The following is a 27,767-nucleotide window of genomic DNA, read 5'->3' as shown; positions in this document are numbered from 1 at the left end:
GCCTAGCATGAGTAGAGCCTAGCAAATGTTGAGAAATGAAGGCTGTCATCTACATGCAAATGAAGAATAGCAGACAGAAGTAATGAAGATGAGAGTAAATTCTCCCCAGTGGATATTTCCCATGGGATCTCAGGGAAAGCAGATTAGGATTTGAAAAAGGTTTACAATTTCTGCTGCATTATAGGCCTTTTTATAAGTGAAAAAAGAAAGAGAGTTTTTCCTCAATATTCAAGGGTGCAGACATTCACTGGGCTGCATGAAGACAAACACAGTGACAACATTCACTAAAATATTTTTGCTTTTTGAGGAAACATGGGAACACAGTTATCTCTAAGAAGGATTCATACACTCTGCATTAGAATTCAGTCCAAAATTCATACTTCACTATAAAAGAAAAAATTCCTATCACACTAGAAATGCTGCACCAATGATAATACACTGAAAGAAAGGCAAAACACCCCCATGCTGTCCACCATGTTTGTATAGTCATACTAATCAATCATCTACAACATCTGCAATTAACAAATAACCCTGAAAAAAATAAGTCACGGGCATTCAGTGACTTGGGCCTGAAGGGGAGATGGATGGCGGGTGGCTAGCTCTATTAGGAATGTAGCTGATCTGATCTCCTCGATTACAGAGAGCTGACCCAGTTCCCGGTATTCACATGCAAAGAGCTGACACCATTAATGGTCTAGCGTGAATACATCCCACCTCCATTTAAGGTGATTAAAGGGTTTACATTTCTTTTCTTCTTCTTTCTTTTATTTCTTAGAGAAATAATTCGTGGATGGTAGCAAATAATTTTTAGCACTTGTAAACGGAAAACAAATATCAGAGTACACAGACCTAAGTTTTGAATGCCAAGAAGATGCAGCTGTTGAAAACTGGTGGATTAATGTTGCGGAAACTCTGGCTACGCAGAGCGATCCCTGGACCAGCAGCAGCAGCAGCAGCATCACCAAGGAGCTCATTGGAAATGCACACTCTCGGGCCCCACCTCAGACCTGCTGAGTCAGCATCTACATTTAACAACCTCTCCCACCCATCCCAGGGGATCCTTATGCACATTAATGTTTTGAGAAGCAGCTGCTTCAAGCAAGAGCCCTCCTTTGGATTCAGAGGGAACAGCAAAGAACCTTGGAGGACAGGCTGCCTGCCTGGCACCCATTCACTGAGCCAACCCCTTTTTTTCCCAAACAGATTTACATCAGAAGGTGTGTTTTTCAGTTTCTGCAATGACTTCATTTGCTGTTGTAGAAGAAATTCCAAACTAAAAGGCACATCCATATGTAAGAAGGAAAACATTTATCATTTAGAAACTCACTTTTCCAAAAATACAACTATGTTTCATATATTTATTCCAGCGACTTTTCAAACTTGGCTGAAAATTGTAATCGCCCGTAATGTTTTAAAAACTAATTCCTTCATCTGGGCTCCTGCTCTGGAATATTCCGATTTGGTGATTGTGAGAGATGACCCAGGTTACTGTATTTTCAAAACTCAACAGTTAATTTTGATGTACAATTAGGATGGGGATTTATGGCTTGATTCTTTGGCTGTTAATATGCAGGGTGTTGCAGGAGGGTGCCTCCTGAGGAATGCTTGCCCTGGCAACTTCCATCTCTTGATTTGGTCTGGAAGCAGTGTCCATTAGACTGCCCCCAAGAATTTTTTTCTATAAGGTTTATGAATTCTGGAGCCCCCGCTCAAGTTGATGCTCACAGCTCATCCTGCTTAAGTTGAGCGGCAGCCTCTGAAAACACTCTGTGATAGACTGGGCAATTTACACCATTGAAAAACTAGGCAAGAAAAGAGGTAAAGCAGAGAAACAAGACTGAAGTGAGTTTCTTCCCTGGTCTTGTCAGGCTCATAAGTTCCTGGGCAGTCGAGAAGTGACCCTCCTCCTTAATAAATAAGACATGTCAGAGGGCTAAAAATATCCATGGATTCCATTTTTGTAGGAAGAAGAAATCAATTCATTCAGGAAGATGGCAATACAGTTGACCATTGAACAATGCAGGAGTTAGAGGCGCCGACCCTCTGCACAGATGAAAATCCAAATATGGCTTATAGTCTGCCCTCCATATCCTTGGCTCCCCCTTCTCCACAAATTCAATCAACTGTGGATCATGTAATACTGTAATTTTTACTACTGAAAAACTCTGCATGTAAGCGGACCTACACAGTTCAAATCTGTGTTGTTCAAGGGTCAACTGTATTCAACACGTGGTATTGACTGATTTTAAAACTGTATTTAACAGATGGTATTGACCTCAATCAAGGAAGCAGGTGAATAGAAAAGTAGAGCAAAGGCCAAGGAACTAGGAAGGACTTATCATGAACTCTTGGAAGGAGATTTTGAGATCAATAATTTTTTTTTATAATAGACTTTTGGGTTAAAGGACGCTTCTGTTCCCTCAACACAGTGTATGCTTCCTTATTAAGTCTACTTAATAAGTCTACTGTGTTTGTTCTAGAACCTATGTTTGCTAGTTTACTATATAATGTAATTATGAAATTACAAATTATGCAAAGGGATCGAATGTGAGTGCAAAATAAAAAGGTTGTTTCTATAAAAACTAAGTTGAAAATTTTGAAAAGGCTGGAGTCTCTACATATGAGTGAAATCATACAGCAGTTGTCATTCTGCATCTGGCTTATTTCACTTAGCATAATGTACTACAGGTCCATCCATGTTGTTGCAAATAACAGGATTTCCTTCTTTCTTAAGGCTGTATAACAATCCACGGTATGTATATACTACATTTTCTTTATCCATTCATCTGTCGATGGACATTTACATTTTTTCCACGTCTTGGCTATTGTGAATACTTCTGCAAGGAACATGAGAATGCAGGTATCTCTTCAAAACTCTGATTTAAATTTTGCATAAATACCCACAAGTGGGATTGCTGGATCACATTACTAAGAGGATAGATCTCATGTTAAGTGTTTTTACCACACACCAAAAAAATAATGATGAGGGCAGGAGGAAACTTCAGGAGGCCATAGATTTATTTATGGTCTTGACAGTTGTGAAGGTTTTACAAGTGTGTATTTATCCCCAAACTCATCAAATTGTATATATGTTAAATATTTACAACTTTTTACATATCAACCATGCTTCAATAAAGGGTTGTTAAAGAATTAAAAATGTCCCTCATCATCTGACCACAAAAAACCCAAAGGTCACTAAAACAAAGTCCTGTTAAATTAGGTGTGGATGAGTCAATTCTTAAAGATGGGGGCAAATAAAAAATACAGGAGGATTCTGTAGTCATACTGCTTCACAATTACATTTATGTTTTACTCCCTTTTAAAGAAACTGAAATTGGAAATGGTAGATGATGCATTAAGAACAGAGTTATTGCCAAAAAGACTTAGATTTCAAATAAGGAAACCGATATTTAAGGAAAAGGTCTGGCACTACTTGAAAAGATTATAAATGAATGTACTTGTATTTTTATTTTAAAAAATGTTTATTTCTTTTACATGTAACTGTGCGGTTTTCCCAGCACCACCTATTGAAGAGGCTGTCTTTTCTCCATTGTATATTCTTGCCTCCTTTATCAAAAACAAGGTGACCATATGTGCGTGGGTTTCTCTCTGGGCTTTCTATCCTATTCCATTGATCTATATTTCTGTTGCTGTGCCAGTACCATACTGTCTTGATTACTGTAGCTTTGTAGTATAGTCTGAAGTCAGGGAGCCTGATTCCTCCAGCTCCGTTTTTCTTTCTCAAGATTGCTTTGGCTATTGGGGGTCTTTTGTGTTTAAGACCTAAATAGACATTTCTCCAAAGAAGACATACAGATTGCCAACAAACACATGAAAGAATGCTCAACATCATTAATCATTAGAGAAATGCAAATCAAAACTAAAATGAGATATCATCTCACACCAGTCAGAATGGCCATCATCAAAAAATCTAGAAACAATAAATGCTGGAGAGGGTGTGGAGAAAAGGGAACACTCTTGCACTGTTGGTGGGAATGTAAATTGATACAGCCACTATGGAGAACAGTATGGAAGTTCCTTAAAAAACTACAAATAGAACTACCATATGACCCAGCAATCCCACTCCTAGGCATATACCCTGAGAAAACCATAATTCAAAAAGAGTCATGTACCACAATGTTCATAGCAGCTCTATTTACAATAGCCAGGACATGGAAGCAACCTAAGTGTCCATTGACAGATGAATGGATAAAGAAGATGTGGTACATATATACAATGGAATATTACTCAGCCATAAGAAGAAATGAAACTGAGTTATTTGTAGTGAGGTGGATGGACCTAGAGTCTGTCATACAGAGTGAAGTAAGTCAGAAAGAGAAAAACAAATACCGTATGCTAACACATATATATGGAATCTAAAAAAAGAAAAAAGTTTCTGAAGAACCTAGGGGCAGGACAGGAATAAAGATGCAGACCTTCTAGAGAATGGACTTGAGGATGTGGGGAGGGAGAAGGGTAAGCTGGGATGTAGTGACAGAGTGGCATGGACATATATACATTACCAAACGTAAAATAGCTAGCTAGTGGGAAGCAGCCACATAGCACAGGGAGATCAGCTCAGTGCTTTGTGACCACCTAGAGGGGTGGGATAGGGAGGGTGGGAAGGGATATGGGGATATATGTATATGTATAACTGATTCACTTTGTTATAAAGCAGAAACTGACACACCATTGTAAAGCAATTATACTCCAATAAAGACGTTAAAAAATGTTTATATCAAGTGTATAATCTATTTTTATGGTACCTGCTTTAGCCTAATAACCATTTGTCTTGATTATGCCAGATAAGTCAACTCCACTTGGAAAGATCTTCAACAACATGTTTTCAAACTCCATCTCCCCCCCCACCCACCACAAAGATTGGTGCCAATGGCCCTCATTCCAGAAGCACAGTTTGTAGAGAGAGTATTACTGATAGGAATGTGCTGGGTCAGGGGTATTGTGTTGAGGAATAAAATAGTCTTGAGAACCATTAATTTAAAGACAAATACATGCTTATTTCATACATGCATTTTATAAAGTTCTATTACTATCTGTACCAACTTTAAATACCAATATATGTTATAAAGCAGAAACTAACACACCATTGTAAAGCAATTATACTCCAATAAAGATGTTTAAAAATAAATAAATAAGTACCAATATATGTAGTTTACCATTTAATTGTGACACGCATCCAGAACATGTTCTCTAATTGCAGCTATTTAACTACATTTATGAGGACACACTCAGCACATTACAAAATCTACAAAGAGTATATATAAAAGTGAACAGGTTTTCATCTAGACTTGTCTCATGCTGCCCACAAACATAGAGCTCTAGATTAAAATGTTACTTTCCATAAATTGTCACAAGAACCTCTCACCTGTATTACTTCAAATTTGTGTACCTGACATGCCGTGAAGTCTCCAAGTATTTAAAACATTGCCCCTCTAAGAAAAAAAAGGCACCATGTGAACATCTTTTTTGCAGAGCAGCTCTGCCTGGATCTTGTGGAATGTGAACAGAGAGAAACTATTCTAGGGGCTGTCCTCCACTAACTGGGCCTGGGATGAATTTGTGCACAAGCCAAAGGGAAGTCAGGGCACTAGGAGGCCAACTGCCTTTCTGAGATACCTTGATCTGAAACCTTGTTTATCAGAGATGTTTCATATTGGATCACGGAAAAGCTACCCAATCATGTCTTCTTAATGGGAAGTGTCAGAGATAGATGAACAAGGAGAGCAGGGGTCACTTGAGCTCGTGTTATGTCCCAATAAGGCAGAGCTATAATTTCTAGTTCACACCTCTGATGTACATTCTTGTATTAGAAAGACTATGCCTTTCTATCCCACAATCCTCAAGGCATACCATCTTCACGCTAGTTTGTACACTACTCTTCCTTGTACACAATGTACCAAACTATTATAACATGAATATTATCCTTCATTTTGAACACATGTAAAACATACTTTAAAAAACATAGTGATTTCTATGAAGTAGTTACTATCTCATTCAGAGGTAAATTGATTCCCAAAATATAGAAGGGGATTATATGTTATAAATTTGTATATGATTGTATTTTTAGCACAGGAAAATGCATAAAAGAAACTCGTAAGAAATTAGAAACAAGTTAAGCAATAGAAAACTCCTGTGTTAATCCTTGTCTAGGGACTAGCCTTTCCCACAAAAAATTTTAAAAGTGGTGATAAAACATATTAATATGAAAAACATTGAAAGGAATTCATACTTCACTTATTAACCACATGCACAATGGTTAAAAGGAGGTAAGACCAATGAGCTGCCTTTTAAATTAAATAATCAAATCTGAAATACCCTCTCTTAGATGGCATGGAATTACTTGACCTGGTCATATTTATTTGTGTTCATACATGAAGCACTGGATCTAAGCCACAGTATAAAGCTGAATTAGAACAGATTTCTAGTTACAAAGCCATCCAGCATGGCTTCTTCAAGGGAATGTCCTCAATAAATAGCATTTAGATGAATTAATAGCAACAGCTACTACAACATGATGTACAGCTTTTCATACTGCATATTCTATATGGCTTTGCAGTAGCAGTTTCCAAATTATATTCAACGTAGTGCAACTTTCTCAAAAGATATCAATATATACTGTGTGTAAAATGCTTGCAGGACATGCTGGATGCTATGAACATCCCTTAGAGCATCAAAATACATTTTAGCAAATTAAAAGGTCTGACAAACCCTGCAGGCATTTATTAAATTTACCTACAATGATTCCAGTTTTTCCCCAAATTGTTCAACCATAGAACTATTTACTTATTAACATCTCATAGAAAATTGATATACTATGATATAGTTGGGCCCACTGTCATATGTATGTCTTTAATCAAACTCTGGTGGAGTAGGTAAGAGAGATCACATTTTTTTGCAGGTAAGAGAGTTCACATATTTTTTGCAGGTAAGAGAACTAGGGGAATCATTAATTCCCAATGCTTACTCAAAGATTAAAAAATAAATAAATAAATGATTGTTACCTACATGGACTCCAAAATTTAATATGCTAAAGTTTGCATACAATTTGACAATATTTTCTAGCAGTAATTAAGAGATTTAAGAAACTCTAGAGTTAAAACAAATTGTTTTAAATAACTATTGTCTTTAAACACAAGAGAATTATAAGATTTTGCTTTCTATTTGTGTACTGATGGCTGGAAATGGCTTCAATTGCTCTGCTTTTGGGAATTAAATTATTATTGGCTGCAGATCCTTAAATATTTTATTTCAGAAAATCAGTGTTTTTGCTCTCTTTCTCAATTTCTGCAGAATTTCTTCTTTAATTTACAAGTGGAAATAGTATAAGAAGTTAACAATCATTCCTATGTTTGTGAACACTGTGTAAAAAAAGGAAAAGAGTATGCATTCTTTAAATATGATTTTCTTCAAATATAACCAGACAAGATTATGTCTTTTGACTAAATTGTGATATGTTTCACAGCCACCTAGATGCCAAAGATGAAGGGTTGACGGCTTCTGTCTCAAGTCTTCTTGAAGCTAATAAGAGAGGTGATGCCAACTTGGCAGCATCAATGCCCTGTTGGATAGGCGACTCGAGTCCCGGAGTCTGGGTGAGAAATTTGGCCTGGCATCTGGGGGAATTTCTACAGAAAGCAATCAAAGGCAGAAAAAGGAGCCACATTTTGAATTGTTAAAACAAACAAACAAAAACAACTACCATCTAAATATGACAGGTATATTACAGTTAAGATTAGAATTTCCACCATGGACTGTTGGCATTCTTGGATTTAATATTAGTAATTCAAATATTTAATGACAACCTTTAAAGCTTATGATATAGTTAAATCCATTTGTCTTTTTCCAGTATGGCTTTCTTCCTTTATGGTTATATTTTTAAAAGCATTTTCCACCCCAATGTCACATAAATATTCATCTGAAGTTTTCTCTAGTAAAGTTTCAATTTTATATTTATATCTTTAATCCGCCTAATGTTAATTTTGGTGTATGCTACACAGTAAGGATCCAACTTCTTTCTTTTCAAATGATAAAACTTTCCCAAATGTAATTCGAAAAATAAACCTTTTTTGGGGCCACTATTTGAAATAAATATTTTAAAGTGCTACATTTGTATTTAAACTTGTGTACTCATTATTCTGATCCATAGTTGTATCTGATGTGTCTGTCCATCCCTACAAAAATAATACCTTTACAAAAATTACTGGAGCTTTAATATGTATTTTAATATTGGAATGTAAAATTGATCATTGACTGGAATGATGGTTATCAGGGGCTGGGGGTGGGCAGATGTTGGTCAAACTGTACAAACCTCCAATTATAGGATGAATAAGTTCTGGATGTACAGCATGGTGACTATAGTTAATAATACTGTATTCTGTTCTGGAAAGTTGCTAAGAGAGGAGTAGGCTTTAAATGTTACCACCACCAAAAAAAAGTATTGGTAATTATGTGACATGAGAGAGGTGTTAGCTAAGGCTATGGTGGTAAACATTTTGCAATACATAAGTTTATCAAATCAACTTTTTGTACACCTTAAACTTACACAATGTTATATGTCAATTATGCCTCAAAAATCCTATTTAATAGTAAAAGACTAAGTTAAAAATAAGTAACCAGATCTTATGGCTATTATTTAATATTACTTTAAAAGTTCTAGCTAATGACATGAGTCAAGAAAAATAAGAAGTATATAAGTCTTGGAAAGAGGACTGCCTGAAAAAATATGAAATACTAACTGAAAAACAATTAGGACTAACTAGAGAACTCAGTATAAAAATAAAAATATTAAAATAAATCAATAAATTTCCCTCATATCAACATTAGTAAGCAAAACCCATAAATACCTAAAAGTCTATACACAAATAAAACAAAATACTTTGAGACACAAAAGACGACATGCATAAATAGAAAAACAGGTTAAATTTTCAAGTGAAAAGTCAATATTTTGATGTGTGTGTTCATTTTTGTCGTAAAGTGTTTTAGGGAACAATATAAAGGGTTGCTGCAGTTTCCAAAATAACCTTGCTTGATTTATTCAGAATAAATTTACATTATTTTTGCAGGTATTTTCATTTCTTTTTATGTTATATATCCATTAGTTAATCCAGTTATCTCTTGAGTATGTGTGTATCCCCCTCTCCCCACCTTTCTTTCCTTTTCTTTCTATTCTCACTGGCACTGCCCTAGTTCAGCACCTAACTTTTCCACAAGACTTCACCAGTAGCGGCTTTGAAACATCTTCTATGTCCTGAGTTTGGAAGGATAGTTTTGCACCTCCTTTGCCCAACTGCTATTTCACAATCTTGCTAATATCCTGAATACCCACATAAGTGGAGATTCTATTTCCTAACTCTTATACCATGAATATATTCTACATACGGCTAAAGTAACTTTTCCAAGATACAGATCAGCTGATGTCACTGCCTTCCTCAAAAATCTTTACTAGTTCTCAACTGCCTACAACATGCCATCTGAAGGCTTTGTGGGTTGTCATTTGATACCTCTAAGATCAAGATCCAATCCCCCTTTCAGCCACATCCCCCTAAACTCTCCATTCTGTATCTATTCTCCAGCAAAACTAGGCTTCCCTTTCTCCATAACCATATTTTCACCATCCTTGAAGTCCCAGACTAAACACTACCTGCCTCCTTCATGAAAGCTGACCTCACCCCTGTCTGAAATTAAAATTCTTTCTCCTCTGTGTTCTGATAACAATTTGTTTGCAAATCTACACCAGCATTTATTCTATCATTCCATTATGAAATATTTATTATATGTGGTTATTTGTGTACTGTATAAATGGTAAGGTCCTTCAGGGCAGAGCTCCTGAAATATTTATACTTATGTTCCCTACCGCACCATAGGCACAGTATCTTGCATTTAGTAAGCAATCAATACATGTTTGATGAATTTATTAAAATTAGTAACTTTATGGAATATAAGGGGGTGCATATTACTCTCTTCAATTTAATTATAGCTATCATTTTCAGATGTTCAGCATGTTCCACATAATATGCTAAGCAACTTCCATTTTATTCTCACAGCTTGATGAAATAGGTATTATTAGCCTCATTTGTCACACAATATACTAAGCACCTTACATTTCATTCCATTTTATTCTCATACAACCCTATGAACTCATTTTTCAGTTAACCAAGAGAGTGTATCTTGCCTAAAAGTGGTAGACAGTTCACAGTTCAAACCTAATTTGACTCTAAGCCTGAGTGTGTGTGTGTGTGCATCTCTGTGTGCACGCATGCATGCGCACATGCAAACTAGTAGAAGTAAAGATAGATATCAAGCCCTAAGAATGAAGGAGTGTGATGAAAGTTCCAGAAGAAACATGTACAAGACAATGTGTACAAACATTTGCTACTTTGGAGGCACGAAGAATCACAAAGAAAGAAAAGGGTGGGGGCATTTCTTTTTTTGTTTTCCTCTGGCAAAGAGCACTAAACTAGGGAACCAAGAGAGCAATGGTTCAGTATAATTAAGAAAGACTTGGGCAGCGTTGCTGCGCAGCGGCACCATGCTGGTCACCCTGAAGACCCTCCAGCAGCAGATCTTCAAGATCGACATCAACCCAAACGAGATGGTAAGAGCACTGAATGAGAAGACTGAATCTGAAAAGGGTAAAGATGCCTTTCCTGTAGCAGGTCAAAAATTAATTTAGCAGGCAAAATTCTCAATAATGATACTGCTCTAAAAGAATATAAAATTGATGAGAAAAACTTCGTGGTAGTTATGGTGACAAGACCCAAAGCAGTGACACCACCAGCACCAGCTACAACTTAGCGATCTAATTCTGCCACCACTACCACAGTTAGTTCCTCCACAGCACCAGCTGTGGCTCAGGCCCCAACCCCTGCCCTCACTTTGGCCCCCACTCCCACACCTGCATCTGTCACTCCAGCATCAATGACAGCATCTTCTGAACCTGCACCTGCTAGTGCAATGAAAGAAGAAAAACCTGCAGAAAAGCCAGCAGAAACACCAGTGGCTGCTAGCCCAACATCAACTGACAGTACATCAGGTGATTCTTCTTGGTCAAACCTTTTTGAAGATGCAACAAGTGCACTTGTGACAAGTCAGTCTTAGGAGAATATGGTAACTGAGATCATGTCAATGGGCTATGAACGACAGCAAGTAATCGCAGCACTGAGAGCCAGTTTCAACAACCCTGACAGAGCAGTGGAGTATCTTTTAATGGGAATTCCCGGAGATAGAGAAAGGCCGTGGTTGACCCCCCTCCAGCAGCGAGTAGTGGGGCTCCTCAGTCTTCAGTGGCTGCAGTTGCAGCAACTACGACAGCAACAACTACAACAAGTTCTGGAGCACACCCTCTTGCATTTTTACGGAATCAGCCTCAGTTTCAACAGAGGAGACAAATTATTCAACAGAATCCTTCCCTGCTTCCAGCATCGCTACAACAGATAGGTCGAGAAAATCCTCAGTTACTGCAGCAAATTAGCCACCATCAGGAGCATTTTATTCAGATGTTATATTGAACCAGTTCAAGAAGTGGGGGGGGTCAAGGAGGAGGGGGTGGAAGTGGCAGTGGAGGAATTGCAGAAGCTGGAAGTGGTCATATGAACTACATTCAAATAACGCCTCAGGAAGAAGAAGCTATAGAAAGGTTAAAGGCATTAGGATTTCCTGAAGGACTTGTGATACAAGCATATTTTGCTTGTGAGAGGAATGAGAACTTGGCTGCCAATTTTCTTCTACAGCAAAACTTTGATGAAGATTGAAAGGGACTTTTTTTCATCTCACACTTCACACCAGTGCATTACACTAACTTTGTTCACTGGATCGTCTGGGATGACTTGGGCTCATGTCCAAATACTTGGTATAAGGTAGTGGATTGTTGGGGGTGGGAAGAGGGGATCTAGAATGTAGGGCGGGGATGCCTGCTTCAGTTAGCAGATGCCACAAATCCACACAGCGTGTAAAATATTGTACAACTAAAAGTCAGCTTTTGCAGGTATTTATTTCTTCTATAAAACAGTTGGTAACTTTTCCTAGGTTTCACTCTTGTAGTGTACTAGATCCAGAAAATTAGTGTAATGCCCTGCTTTATACTTCTTTGACTTAACATTGGTTTCAGAAAGAGTCTTTGCTACCTAGAATCTATGGTCCCTATTCTATGGCAACACTGGATAATGGCGTTGTGAAATTGAAAAAAAAAAAATTGGAGCAACTGTAAACAGAAATGCCAAATTACTGATGGTTACTGTTGCTGCTTCAAATAGGTATAAAATTAATGTGTAAGAAAGCCCATTCTTTCATGATAAATACTTGGGGTTGAGGGGGTAGAGGGGGAATCTTTTCTTAAAATGAAAATAATTACTGCTATTTTAAATTTCTTGATCATTGAATGTGAGACCCTTCTAATATGATTTGAGAAGCTGTACAAGTATAGGCAGAGTTATTTTCCTGTTTACATTTTTTGGCTTTGTTTTGGGGGGAAAATTGGTAGGTGTCTAATTACTGTTTACTTCATTGTTATACTGCAGTAAAAAGTTTTAAAACCACAGTTGCATGTTTGCTTTTGACGTATCCCTTTGTGGAATTAGCACTTTGGGGCCAGTGGAGAAATGCAGCATTCACCATCCCTGTCTTCCCCTTCCCTCAGCAGAAATGTGTTTGTCAGCAAGTCGTGAATTCCAACTGCTGCCTTTTTGAAAACCCACAAAATGCTGATTCAGTTCAAACTTGATGCAAGTGTCTCAAAACTGAGTGTCTGATATTTGTAAATGTTTTTCCTTATTAGATAAGAATGTATGACCATTAAAGTCATTTAGGATTATTTGCTTTCGAAAAGAGAAGGTGGACAGAACTATAATCAAGCATCTTTTATTGCACTGGACAGACTGGAGAAATCTTTTGGAAGGGTTGGGAGATGTGGCTGGAAAAGTGCTTTGGAAAATGTACAATCAAGACATCTCATGGAATATTAAAAGAAAAATCTTAATAGCAAAAAAAAGAAAAGAAAAGAAAGACTTGGGCGAAATAGGTAAATTGTTTGGTATGTGAATTATACCACAATACAGCTGTTAAAATAATTATTTGAGGAGCTGTTTAAAATACAGATCTATGTGTTCTACCTCAAGGAATTCTGCTTATGCAGATCTGGAGGGACACAGGAATCCGCATTTTTAGAAATCACTTCTAGTTAATTCTGATGCAAGAGTTTTTAACTGCTCACATTTTCAGAATCACTGGCACAGAGTGTTAAAAATGCAAAGTCATTATATTTAGTTTTTCAGGTCACATATCTTCAGTGGTGCCATTCATATTATATGCTACATGAATGTCACCCTATGAAGTTGTCCAGTGCACAACATGTACGGATGTGAGCAACATCCCTTTAAAAGTACAAGGTACGATGGGAGAAGAGAGGACTAACATTTCCTTGGTACCTATGATCTGCCAATTACTGTGCTATGCAAGATTGATATATAACTTATATAAGCTATATCTATCTATCTTACTATCATCTTTAAAGTTAGGTAGTATCACCTCTGTTGTACATATGAAGAAACTTACATTCAGAGAACTTTAACATTCCCCATGTTACACAGCTAGCAATTATTCCTTCATCCATTCGATTTATAAACAGCAATTAATGTTTACTGTAAGCCTGGCAGCAAGAGAACTAAAACCAAAAAATTAAAGAAAAGTCATTAGAAGAACAGTACCACTGAAAGAATTCCAGCCTTGTACTCTATAGGGCAATGAGAACTCTATATGGAAAACAGACTGAAGTAGTCACCTGTGATGAGGTGGTACTTTGTATTGATACTAGAACTAGGAACATCATAAAAGGATCCATATGAATATATCACAGTATGCTCTCACCATAAATGTCATCTTCTTGCAGCAATGACCAAGAAAGCCATCAAATAGCATTTCGTATTTTTAAACTCACAAACATTCACTGAGTAAACACTCAGTCAAACCCTTGATAAGGATAACAAGAAAGTGCCCTGCGCTTTTGATGCAACCTCAAAGGAACCCACTTGTAAGTTAGGACGGCCTTCCAAATGGTTTGATGAAAATCACAAGGCCATTAAAATGTTCATTTTTCCTAAAAATCTAACTGATCCAAGAGGCCACTCTTCTTCTCCATCTTCCTGGGCAAAGATATTGCATCCTCCTCCACTCAGTCTTCATGTCATTAAGTAAATATAATACCTGAAAAAGAAAACTATCCCCTAAAGACACACAATGCCAAGGGCTTATTATGGTAGCTTTTAAGGATATTTAAAAGATTTCTTGATTTGGAGTAGAACTGGCAATGATTGTGCTGAACCACTTCTCTGAAATGGTTAGTAAAATTAGAAAGGGAAAATAACTAACTGAATTCTTATATCCAAGGGGCATTACCAGAAAAAAGCAAGAAAGTACAGTTCTGCTTTAGCTTCATAGTGTTTTCCTGTTTTCATAAAGAAAATGCTATTACCTTCATTAAAGGTAAACCATTAATAATCAGGATTTTAAAAAGTACATGCCAATATGTTATGAGCTCAAAATAGAATATCAAGAAGTGTTACTCTTGCAAAACCAAAGTGAATTAATAACCAGCTTAAAACATATCATTTAACAAGCTAACAGTAAGCAAAAAAAGTTATACAAAATGATGAAAATGGAAGAAAATATGATGGCACAGTTGAGAAAGAATTTAAGACAGTCTGTCACCCAGAAGGACCCAAGTATCATTTTCAATCTCATCAGTACTTTAATATGATATTCAACTTGTCCTTGGCCTTCTCACAAACTTTACTCTTCTTTGGAACACCCAGTAGGACATTTTTGCTCTTCAAATAGGAGTATTTCAAGATCTCAATGGAATTATCATTACACTCAGTCTGGTCTCTTCACCAAAGCTCTTTATCACCAAATCACCACATGCAACTTTTACATTTAAAGCTCCTGGTAGGAGCTTTGAAACTGGAAATTCAAAATATCAATATTCTATTTGACCTTCTGCTCCATCCTTGGCAAAAAAAATAATATCACAAAGGCAAAAATAGAAAAGATTTTAACACATTACTATGTAAAAACTCAAGCATATACAAAAATAGAGAAAGGAGTAAAATGAACATCCATGTATATATTACACAGCCTCAAACAATAAGCTAATCTTGTTTCCTCTCCATTCCCATTCACCCTCCCCTCATATTATTTTATACAAATTCCATATAACTATCCTTCATACATAAACTAGTTCAGTTTATATTTCTAAAAATTAAGAAGGTCATTTTGTGCTAGTACCATACTGTTATGATTACTGTAGCTTTGTACTATAGTCTGAAGTCAAGACGTGTGATGCCTACAGTTCTGATCTTCTTTCTCAAGATTATTTTGGCTATTCAGGGTCTTTTTTGTTTCCACACAAAATTTGAAATTATTTACTCTGGTTCTGTGAAAAATGCCATTGGTATTTTGATAGGGATTGCACTGAATCTATAGACTGCCTCGGGTAGTATGGTCATTTTAACAATATCAATTCTTCCAATCCAAGAACACAGTGTATCTTTCCATCTGTTTGTGTTGTCTTCAATTTCTTTCATCAGTGTCTTATAGTTTTCTGGGGTCTTTTACGTCCTTAGGTAGTTTTATCCCTAGGTATTTTATGCTTTTTGATGTGATGGTAAGTGGGACTGTTTCCTTAATTTCTCTTTCTGATAGTTTGTTGTTGGTATATAGAAATGCAACAGATTTCTATTCATTAATTTTGTATCCTGCAACTTTACCAAATTCACTGATAAGTTCTAGTAGTTTTCTGGTGGTGTCTTTAGGATTTTCTGTGTATAATATCATGTCATCTGCAAACAGTGACAGTTTTACTTCTTCCTTCCAATCTGGATTCCTTTTATTTCTTTTTCTTCTCTGACTGCTGTGGCTAGGACTTTAAAAACTGTGTTGAAAAAAAGTGGGAAGAGTGGACATCCTTGTCTTGTTCCTAATCTTAGACAAAATGCTTTCAGCTTCTCACCATTGAGTATGACGTTAGCTGTGGGTTTGTCATATATGGCCTTTATTATGTTAAGGTATGTTCACTCTATGCCCATTTTCTGGAGAGTTCTTATCATAAATGGATGTTGAATTTTATCAAAAGCTTTTTCTGAATCTATTGAGATGATCATATGATTTTTATTCTTCAATTCATTAATGTGGTGTATCAAAATCACACATAGATCAATGTAACAGAATACAGAGCCCGAAAATAAACCCAAGCCCCAAAATAAACCCACACACTTATCAAGGTCAATTAATCTATGACAAAGGAGGTGAGAGTATACAATGGAGAAAAGACAGTCTCTTCAATAAGTGGTGCTGGGAAAACTGGACAGCTACATGTAAAAGAATGAAATTAGAACACTCTCTAACACCATACACAAAAATAAACTCAAAATGGATTAAAGACCTAAATGTAAGAGCGGACACTATAAAACTCCTAGAAGAAAATATAGGCAGAACAGTCTTTGACATAAATCACAGCAATATTGTTTTGGATCCATCTCCTAGAGTAATGGAAATAAAAACAAAAATAAACAAATGGGACCTAATTAAATTTAAAAGCTTCTGCACAGCAAAGGAAACCACTGATGAAATGAAAAGACAACATACTAAATGAAGGAAGATATTTTCAAATGATATGACTGATAAAGCGTTAGTACCCAACATATATTCACTGATTAGCTCATAAACTAATCAATGGATTTGGTAAAGTAGCAGGATACAAAATTAATGCACAGAAATCTCTGGCATTCCTATACACTAATGATGAAAAATCTTAAAGTGAAATTAAGAAAACACCCCCATTTACCATTGCAACAAAAAGAATAAAATACCTAGGAATAAACCTACTAAGGAGACAAAAGAGCTTTATGTAGAAAATTATAAGAAACTGATGAAAGAAATTAAAGATAATACAAATAGATGGAGAGATATACCATGTTCTTGGACTGGAAGAATCAACATTGTGAAAATGACTATACTACCCAAAGCAATCTACAGATTCAGTGCAATTGCTATCGAACTACCACTGGCATTTTTCACAGAACTAGAACAAAAAATTTCACAATTTGTATGGAAACGCTCCCTGACTTCAGACTATACTACAAAGCTACAGTAATCAAGACAGTATGGTACTGGCACAAAAACAGAAAGATAGATCAATGGAACAGGATAGAAAGCCCAGAGACAAACCCATGCACATATGGTCACCTTATCTTTGATAAAGGCGGCAAGAATATACAGTGGAGAAAAGACATCCTCTTCAACACATGGTGCTGGGAAAACTGGACAGGTACATGTAAAAGAATGAAATTAGAACACTCCTTAACACCATACACAAAAATAAACACAAAATGGATTAAAGACCTAAATGTAAGGCCAGATACTATAAAACTCTTAGAGGAAAACACAGGCAGAACACTCTATGACATAAATCACAGCAAGATCCTTTTTGACCCACCTCCTAGAGAAATGGAAATAAAAACAAACATAAACAAATGGGACCTAATGAAACTTAAAAGCTTTTGCACAGCAAAGGAAACCATAAACAAGATGAAAAGACAGCCCTCAGAATGGGAGAAAATATTTGCAAATGAAGCAACTGACAAAGGATTAATCTCCAAAATTTACAAGCAGCTCATACAGCTCAATTTGAAAAAAAAAAAAAAAAATTCAAAAATGGGCAGAAGACCTAAATAGACATTTCCCCAAAGAAGGTATACAGATTGCCAACAAACACATGAAAGAATGCTTAACATCATTAATCATTAGAGAAATGCAAATCTAAACTACAATGAGATATCATCTCACATCAGTCAGAATGGCCATCATCAAAAATTCTAGAAACAATAAATGCTGGAGAGGGTGTGGAGAAAAGGGAACACTCTTGCACTGTTGATGGGAATGTAAATTGATATAGCCACTATGGAGAACAGTATGGAGGTTCCTTAAAAAACTAAAAATAGAACTACCATACGACCCAGCAATCCCACTCCTGGGCACATATGCTGAGAAAACCATAATTCAAAAAGAGTCATGTACCACAATGTTCATAGCAGCTCTATTTACAATAGTCAGGACATGGAAGCAACCTATGTGTCCATTAACAGATGAATGGATAAAGAAAATGTGGCACATATATACAATGGAATATTACTCAGCCATAAAAAGAAACGAAATTGAGTTATTTGTAGTGAGGTGGAGGGACCTAGAGTCTGTAATACAGAGTGAAGTAAATCAGAAAGAGAAAAACAAATACCGTATGCTAACACATATATATGGAATCTAAGAAAAAAAAAAGGTCATGACGAACCTAGGGGTAAGACCGGAATAAAGACATAGACCTACTAAAGCATGGACTTGAGGATATGGGGAGGGGGAAGTGTAAGCTGTGACAAAGTGAGAGAGTGGCATGGATATATATACACTACCAAACGTAAAATAGATAGCTACTGGGAAGCAGCTGCAGAGCACAAGGAGATCAGCTCGGTGTTTTGTGACCACCTTAGAGGGGTGGAATAGGGAGGGAGGGAGGGAGGGAGATGCAAGAGAGAAGAGATATGGGGACATAAGTATATGTATAACTGATCCATTTTGTTATAAAGCAGAAACTAACACACCATTGTAAAGCAATTATACTCCAATAAAGATGTTTAAAAATAAAAAAATAAACAGCTCATACAACTCAACATCAAAAAAAACCCCAACAAAAAACCAAGCCAATTAAAAAATGAGTAGAAGAACTGAACAGACATTTTTCCAAAGAGGAAATGCAGATGGCCAACAGGCACATGAAAAGATGCTCAACATCACTAACCATCAGGGAAATGCAAATCAAAATCACAACGAGATATGACCTCACACCAGTTAGAATGGCTATTATGAAAAAGAATACAAATTACAAATGTTGGTGAGGAAAGCTGATAAAAGGGAACCCTAGTACATTGTTGTTGGGAATGTAAATTGGTGGAAAACAGTATGGAGGTTTCTCAAAAAACTGAAAATAAAAATACCATATGACCCAGCAATTCCACTCCTGGGTATGTATCCAAAAAAAATGAAAACCTAATTCAGAAAAATACATGCACCCCAATGTTCAAAGCAGCATTATTCACAATTGCCAAGGTATGAAGGCAACCTAAGTATCCATCAACAGAAGAACTGACAAAGAAGAGGCGGTACATAGATAAACAATGGAATACTACTCAGCCATAAAAAAGAATGAAATTTTGCCATTTGCAGCAAGATGCTGGATTTGGAGGACATTATGCTAAGTGAAATAAGTCAGACAGAGAAAGGCAAACACTGTATGATATCACTTATATGTGGAATCTAAAAAATACAACAAACTACTGAATAACACAAAAAAGAAACAGATTCACAGATGTAGAGAACAAACTAGTGGTTACCAGTGGGGAGGGGGGAGAGGGGAGGGACAATATAGGGGTGGGGTAAAAAGGGTTATTATGAGATTACATGAAATCATTTGTGTGAAACTTCTGAAAATTGTAAAACACTATAAAATGTAAAGAATCTTTCATTCAATAAAAAAGAGAAAAATAAATTTTAAAAAGGCCATTTTAAAACATAACCATTATCCTACTTGAAAATAAATCATGACTATAATCAAATATTCATATATGATCAAATTACTCTGATAAAATAAAAACTATTTGATGACATTTGTAAGCTATAATAATAATTACAGTTGTACAAATAAAACTGAAGTACTGTAATTTTCAATAAGCTTTGAAAAACAAGTCCTGCTGGGGACTAATGACTTTTAGAATCTGACACAGAAAAAAAGAAGTTTATCATGTCTTCTGATAATCAAATGATTTCAGTAGTCACACTGCCTATCATTTGATTCATTTATTTAATTTAAAGTTAAAGTACTAGAGCTATCATCAATAACATTAGAGCATTTGGTTTTAACCAAAAAGATGAGAGAGGATGAAAACTTAATCAGGAAACTAGGGCCAAATGTGATCATAGGGTCTTCTAACCTTCTTTTACCCACTTCCTACATTTATTTCCCTTGGTAAAGGTAAAATTTTAAATTAGCTTATTAATTTTCCTGTGATTTTCTGTTAAGTTTGGACTTAAATTCAACAGACATTTAGCACCTTTAGAAGAAGTGTTGTGATTCTGGTTACTTACTGAGTCTCAATGTTTTGACATGTAAGATAGAAATGAGTAATTTGCCATGCCCCTCTCAAAGGGATGTTGGAAAGTTAATATAAAATAAGTATCTCTATAAGGAGAGATGCAAACACGACACATTACTATTATTCCACGATTCAGAATAACTTGCCAACAATACAACTTAGAAAGTCATGTAGCTGAGAGTCTTTTCATATTTATCTTTACTCCTAGGCACCACGGTGTAATGAAAAATAGACTAAAGGAGGAATGTATTTTTTATTATCAAAGCACATACAGAATTTATTTTGATTTTAGTAGTAATTTATTTTAATGGGGCCTGATTTCAAGGATGATGCATGGTCGTGCTATTTATAATTGTTCAGTGTTTCTATGTTGAGACACTATTCTTCCAATTCTTTCTTCCAGGAATTATTAACTCCTTGTGCTGGCAACACACACTATAAAGAAATTTAAGGTTCTTCTGTAGGTTCTCATGGTTTAGTGGCAAAGGCAAACAGTCTATTATAATGGAATATGTTGTAGGCTATGATGTGTGTTTGAAGAACCCTTGCAGCACACTTGGTCCCGTCCAAAATGTCCATAAGACATTTGGTCCACACCAAAAGGTCCTTGATATTTTGTCTTATTTAGTCCAAGCCAAAAGGTCCTTGATATTTGGTCCTGTCCAAAACCATTTGGCATGGACCACATATGTTCATGGACGTTTTGGATAGGACCAAATATCAAGGACCTTTTGGTGCAGACCAAATGTCTTATGGACATTTGGATAGAACCATATGTCTGCTAACCTTGAAGAACATGTTATGAGTCAGTTGAGAAGACACATCTAAATCTGAAGGGTATGAGGATTAGGGTAGAGACCTGTGTCTGAGAAGATTTCTCATAGAAGGTAATGCTTCAGTTGAAGGTAATGTTTGAAAACCATGAAGGTGTTAGCACACTGAAGGTAGAAAAAAGGACAAAAGCATATGCTAGAATGAAGAGGGTGAATGACAAAATGGTAAAACGTTAATGCAAAATTAGGACATAAAGATCCATCCGGTAGAATGTGGCCTATACCAAAGCAGAGATCTTACCTTGGTTGTTCATAGTTGATTTCCCAAACAATAGAAGAGCCACTGAAGGCCATGAATGTGAGATTAACATGATCATATTTAAGATTCAGAAAGATCACCCTGGCAACAGTGTAAAAACATTCATGAATGAGCCAGGCCAGAAGCTGGAAGACCAAGTAGGCCACAGTGGTTCTCATAAGATACAATCAGGCTGTCAACCCAACAATTCCACTCCTAGGTATACATCCAAGAAAAATGAAAACGTGTTCATGCTCGTGCATGAATGTTCATAGCAGCATTACTCATAATGGCCAAAAACTGGAAATAACCCAAACGAATATAACTGATAAACAGATAAATAAAATTTGGTATAGTCACACAATGCAATATTTTTCCGCAAGAAAAGGAATCAAGTATGGATACACACTACCACATGATAGAACTTTGAAACATTATGCTAGGTAAACTATCCAGGTAAAAAAGACCTCATGTCACATAATTCCATTTATAGGAAATGTCCAGAATAGGCAAATCAATAGAGACAGAAAGTAGATGACTTGTTACCTAGGGCTGGGCAGGGAGAGGAGGGATATGGGTACAGTATCTCTTTTAGGAAGAACCAAATTGTTCCAAGATTAGACTGTGGTGATGTTTGCACAACCCTGTGAATATATTAAAACCATTGAGTCGTATACTGTAAATAGGTGAACTGGATGCTATTTGAATTCTATCACAATAAAGCTGTTGAGAGAGAGAGAGAGAGAGAGACAGAGCATGAATGAATGGGAATGAATCAAGGTAGGGATGGGGAGAAAATGTAGAAAGTAGTACTGATATTAAGGACACTCCAGAACTAAGTGGAAGGTATATTCTCATTCATGTTAAGAAATACATGAGCTGGAGACACTGATTCTTAAAATTGTAAGCCATAGGTGCCGTTCACTAAGCAGTTACAATTTTGCAGGCCTTGTCTCAATTACTTTACATTTTTACAACATTTATTATTCATAATAACACAACGTAAGTATGCCTATTTTACAGGTCATTAGACTGCGGCATAGAACATTTAAGTAACTTGACTACAGTCACACATCTACAAGGCGTCACCGCCATAATTTGAACCCAGGCAGCTGGTGTCCAGAATCTGTGCTGTTAATCACTATGCGATTCAACCTATCATGTTCGGTATACAAGAACTGCCAATTACAACTCTAAAAAATATAGGATTTCACGAAAGCAGAGACCTCATGCCTAATTAAGGTGTTTTAATGACTTAGGTAAACACACCTGACATCTTTCACAGTAAAATCTAAGAAGATTTTCCGTGGGCAAATGCTCTAAGAGGCAGTGTAACCCACTGCATAATAGCTGAGATTTCTGAGCCAGGCAGACTTGAGTTCAAATCCAAGTTTCATGACTTGCTAGCTGTGTGGTCTTAAGAAGGGCATTTAATTTATCAGTATGATAATACATACCTCATAGTGTTCCTCAACAGATTACATGAGACAACATACAATATCTGACACAGATATAAACCCAATAAATAGTGATTTATTATTATTTATTATTATTTTGGCAATCAGCCTTTGTATCGCTTGGACTTTAACTATTTTCACGGTTATGCTTCTGATTTGTTAATTCTTTGAGAGTAACTGTTACTGAATTGCTAGATAAACAGGGTACACTGCTAATATATTCGTTTTAACTAGAAATCCTACAAAGGAGAAATCTAATGCCACTAGATTTTGTAGGAAAATCGGATGGACATAAAACATTGTCATATAACACATTAACATTCATTTGAATATTCACCTAATTAATATAGATAACTCATAGATTCTCCATAGAAAGATATCAAGACATAAGTGGCAATTTAAGTCAAATAATAGAGGCTATAAATGCAATCTCATTTCACATCCACTATAAGTAATATCCCTCTTTTGCATAACACATCAGCGACAGCATCTAAAATTAAAATAACTATTTAAAGGTTCTAAAGAAAGCTTTTCAAGATCCAAGTTTTTTTATTTGTCTAGGAAAAAAACAGTTGGATGTTCTGTTATTTCCTATTTGCAAATGCATAAAGCAATCACTTTAGAAAATGAACTCTTTGTTAAATTTATAGCTGGCGAGTTCTCATTTAGTCTAATCTATGCTGGCTCAGTTTAACTACTGCATTGTCAGTGCCTGTCTTACTAAGCACACCCAGCAAATTTCACAATGGCCAACATCGTAATAATGCATTATATATATTTTCCAAACATTACAATGTAACTGCACATTTTATGAAAAGGGAACAACAGGAGAAAATTTAAAAGGAAGAAAGATGCAATAAAGATGAATTTCCATTAAAAGCCAGGCACCCGAACACTGATGTGGTTACTTATTTTTCCTCACTTGTAGATTAATGACAGTGTTTACCCCTTGATATTGACAAGCACATAATACATCTTGACAAATGACTAAAGAGGCTGCAGTAGAGTTTATTTCTTGGTAGTGTCAAGTGCCCTTCCTTTGGCATGATATGAAAAGCTTACGTCAGCTGTAATTTTTAGTAACACCCTTCTGTGGGGTTTTCTTACAACTTTGTAAAACAAGTGTGATAAATTGATTATGCTAACAAGTGTGGGCTGCAGTGAGTGGTTTACTGGAGATTCCATCTGGTTTTTAAATCAGAAGAATGATGACAATGTTACACATTAAAATCAATAGTTATTTAATATTCCTATAAAGCCTAAAGGTTTGTGATAAAGGGTTAAATATAATCCACTCTACCTTGTAATACTTGTTTAAGCAAGACTATTGCATTAAATTACTGCTCAATCAGGAAACAAGTAATCAAATGAGGTGCAGTTTTGGGTGTTAGGTGAGAAAGAATAATGGCAGTTTTAAGCATAAGCCCTCAAAGAAGAAAGGTGAATTTTTGTTTTTTAATTTCAAAATGGGATTTCTAAGCTAATTTAGGACTCTGATAACTCTGATAAACATTTAACATTACTGTGGCAGATGTGCATTTCAAAACTATTTGCGCAATGTTGGGAACTAAAAAAGAGAATTGCAAAAGAAATTTTATTTTCTCAATGTTCACTTTTTATTATGCTTTTCTACATCCTGATCAATTGAATTCTGTATTTGAAATAATATTTTCTTGGTGCACATTAATGACATGTGTTGAGGCTACCTCTCTATCAAGCAAGAAATCTACTTATCTATCAAATACAGCTTTAAGCATATCAAATTTAAAGTTACAGTAGGAACGATAAGTGAAAGTATTTAGGTGAAAGTGAGAGAGAGCAGACAAGGTCTAGTAGGAGGCAGAGACTAGGGAGGGATATACATTGCAAAACTGGTGACACAGAGGTGGTGAGAAGTGTCTTGAGAAAGGTGGGGGTGAAAAGGGAAAATAGCACAGAGGGTAAAAGCTGTCGCCTTGTGTATACAAACATCGGAAGGGAGGAATGAAGAGAACCACTAAAGGAGCTGGTGGAGGTGCCAGTGGAATGCAGAGAAAGAATCAGGACATCGGGCAGGTAAGAAATTCCAGAAAGAAATCCAAAAAGTGGAAAAAGGGGTAATTAACCATCTCTACGTTTGCCTGAATTTCAGGGAGAATGAAGATTATCAAATGCCACTAGACTGATAATAGAGATCGCTGCACTTCAAAAGTACAGTTTAATGAACAGTTGAGGGCAGTGAATGAAGGAGTCAGTATATATGTACTAAAAAAAAAAATAAGGGGGCTTCCCTGGTGGCGCAGTGGTTAAGAATCCCCTGCCAATGCAGGGGACACGGGTTCGAGCCCTGGTCCAGGAAGATCCCACATGCTGTGGAGCAACTAAGCCCGTGCGCCACAGCTACTGAGCCTGTGCTCTAGAGCCCGCGAGCCACAACTACTGAAGCCCACGTGCCTAGAGACCGTGCTCTGCAACAAGAGAAGCCACTGCAGTGAGAAGCCCACACACCGCAACAAAGAGTAACCCCTGCTCGCGGCAACCAGAGAAAGCCCACGTGCAGCAACAAAGACCCAACGCAGCCAAAAATAAATAAATTAAACAAATTAAAAAAAATAGGAAGGATAGTTGTAGACCTAATTCTGGAATTCTCCATCCTTAATTAAGGAAGGAAAAGGAAGTTGGAAATATATGAAGGGTTCAAATAAAACTTGTTGCTGTTGTCGCACAAAACAGAAAGACAGCCCCCTGCTTTTAGTCACAGGCAAGGAAGACACTGAGTAAAACTGATTATTAATTTTTGAATGATAGAGAAAAAGGAGGGATCCAGGGAAGAATCAAAGAAAAAGAAAGCACAAAGTAGGAAAGGGAAAAGGGATCTCTCTCAATGACAGAAATGCTGTTAGAAATGCGTGCTTCAACAGTGCATAATGAAATGTTTTTACATGTCAATATGTATAGCTTGTATAACAAATACCTGTGGAACTTTTATTTCTAGGATTTAAGGCAGAGATTTACAAAGAATAGAGGATGGGATGAATGAAACAGACCACTGCAGAATTACTAACTACTTCACTAGTCATCCCTGAAATTCAACTTACTAAGGTCACCTAAGCCCTCCTTATTGCCAAATCCAATGGATAAGTTTGTTTCATCTTACTGAATTTACCTCTTGATTATGAAACGTTTGATCATTCTATCATTCCTGAAATTCTTCCACTGGTTTCCTTGAAATCACATTCATTTGCTTATTTATTCATTTACTAAATAAATAATAATTTTAAAACAGTGATTTGCCAAGAGTCTTTCCTCCAGTTGGTTTTCATTCTTCATTTGAGCATTCTGGTACTGTACTTCCCTCTCTGACCCCTTAAATGTTCTCCTCACTTGACATAAAACTCTAGGTAACCGTACCTAACCTCATGGTTTTAACTATCACCGATATCAATAATTTCTAATGAAGGACATGGCACATTAACATCTCTGATAGGCAGGCCTTTTTAAACTATAATTCTCCACATGGTAGATTCTAATATACCCTATTTCTGGAATGAGAATCACTGGCATGCCAAGAGGGATGCCACTAATGAAATTCTGTTGTACTTCTGGAATACATGGAGGCAGAAAAATTGGGGGAGCTACTGAAACTCTACGATAGGTATTACCAAATTTATATCTATGGAGTAGGCCAACCACCAGTTCAAGTACAAGTGGATGCTACACAGACCTCAAACTCTCTACATCTGAAATCAATACCACCTACCCCCCAATATCACTACCCCTTCCAGCCAACAATGTCCCCTTCTCTGGTAGCCTCCATTATATTTTGTAGCACAATCATCTACCCAGTCACCAAAGCATGAAACTTGTAAATCTTCTCAGGTATTTCCATCTCTCTCCATTTTTCATTCACCACTAAGGCCTTTTTAAATGACAGCTCTTTTGAGGCATAAATCACACACTACAAAATTCACTCTTGTGAAGTGTACAATTCACTGGTCTTTAGTATACTCACAATATTTAGTATATTCACAATTCACCAAATTCCAGAACATTTTCATTATAATTTTGGTAATCATTCCTGGAGTCCAAATCCTCATTTGCATCCCTGCTTCTCTGGACTATTCTGATGATCTCCTAACATATCCCTGTGACATATAGCCAGTAGATTCATCTAAAGTATAAATCTGACCAGATCACTCTCCTGCTTAAAACTCCTCAGTGGTTAATAATCACCCACAGATGAAGTCCAAGTTCTTTAACATGATTTAAAAGCCACTCCATGATCTGACCCCTGCCTAACTGTCCTGAGTCTCTTTTGACATCAAATGCCTCATGCTTTAAGATCTGCCAACACTAAATTTCTAATAGTTCCCTGCAAGCACAATGCTGCTCTTCCCCGCTTTGTGTTTGCTCAAGTCCCTTCATCTCAGAATATTCTCCTTACCTGGCCAGCATTCACTTGTCCTTTAAGACCCAGCCTTTGATTACTCATGAAGCTTCTCCTGACACCCTAGGATAAGATGCTCCTCCCAAATGTTTCCAGAATATTCCATGAAGATGCATATTACTGCATTTATCACATTATTTTATAATTATCTGCTTAAGTATCTCTTGCCCTCACTATACTGTGCAGTCTTTGGGATGACAAGACCAAGTAGTCATTTCTATTTCTCAAGTTCTCTGTGGAATTCTAAGAACATGGTAGGCCTTCCAAATGTATTTGCAAATGCATGAATGAATGAGTGCATCAATGGATTAATATATAAACACACTGAGGAATGATTAATTGAATGACCTAAAACATTACTAGACATCCTATAAAACACTGGTCTGGTCCATAAAGCAATAAAACATAAGACATAGATCAACTGCTGGAGGAAAAGTATGAAACAATCAGAGCAGAAATTTGGAAATTAGCACAGTGTGAATTTTCTTTAATCAGAAAATTTCAATGTAAGGGTTGATAATCATGAATTGGAGATGGTGAAAGGGGGAAATGAAACTGAGAACTGAGTCAGATTTAATGATTTCCATGACCATGCAAATG

General features: G+C 36.4%; 1 protein-coding gene and 1 pseudogene across 1 annotated transcript in view; one reads left to right on the top strand and one right to left on the bottom strand.

Moving 5' to 3' along the window:
- IL1RAPL1 (interleukin 1 receptor accessory protein like 1) overlaps nt 1-27,767 on the bottom strand; it is a 1,327,113-nt gene that overhangs the window by 866,837 nt on the left and 432,509 nt on the right. The window lies entirely within an intron of this gene.
- On the top strand, nt 10,550-11,819 carry LOC113614648 (UV excision repair protein RAD23 homolog B pseudogene; annotated as a pseudogene).

This window comes from Aethalodelphis obliquidens, unplaced genomic scaffold (genome assembly GCF_003676395.1).
Source record: "Aethalodelphis obliquidens isolate GAN/ISIS:26980383/991018 unplaced genomic scaffold, ASM367639v1 scaffold101, whole genome shotgun sequence".
In the NCBI taxonomy this organism is placed as follows: domain Eukaryota; kingdom Metazoa; phylum Chordata; class Mammalia; order Artiodactyla; family Delphinidae; genus Aethalodelphis; species Aethalodelphis obliquidens.
Note: the sequence above shows the minus strand (reverse complement) of the source record. Positions and strands in the feature narration are given on the sequence as shown.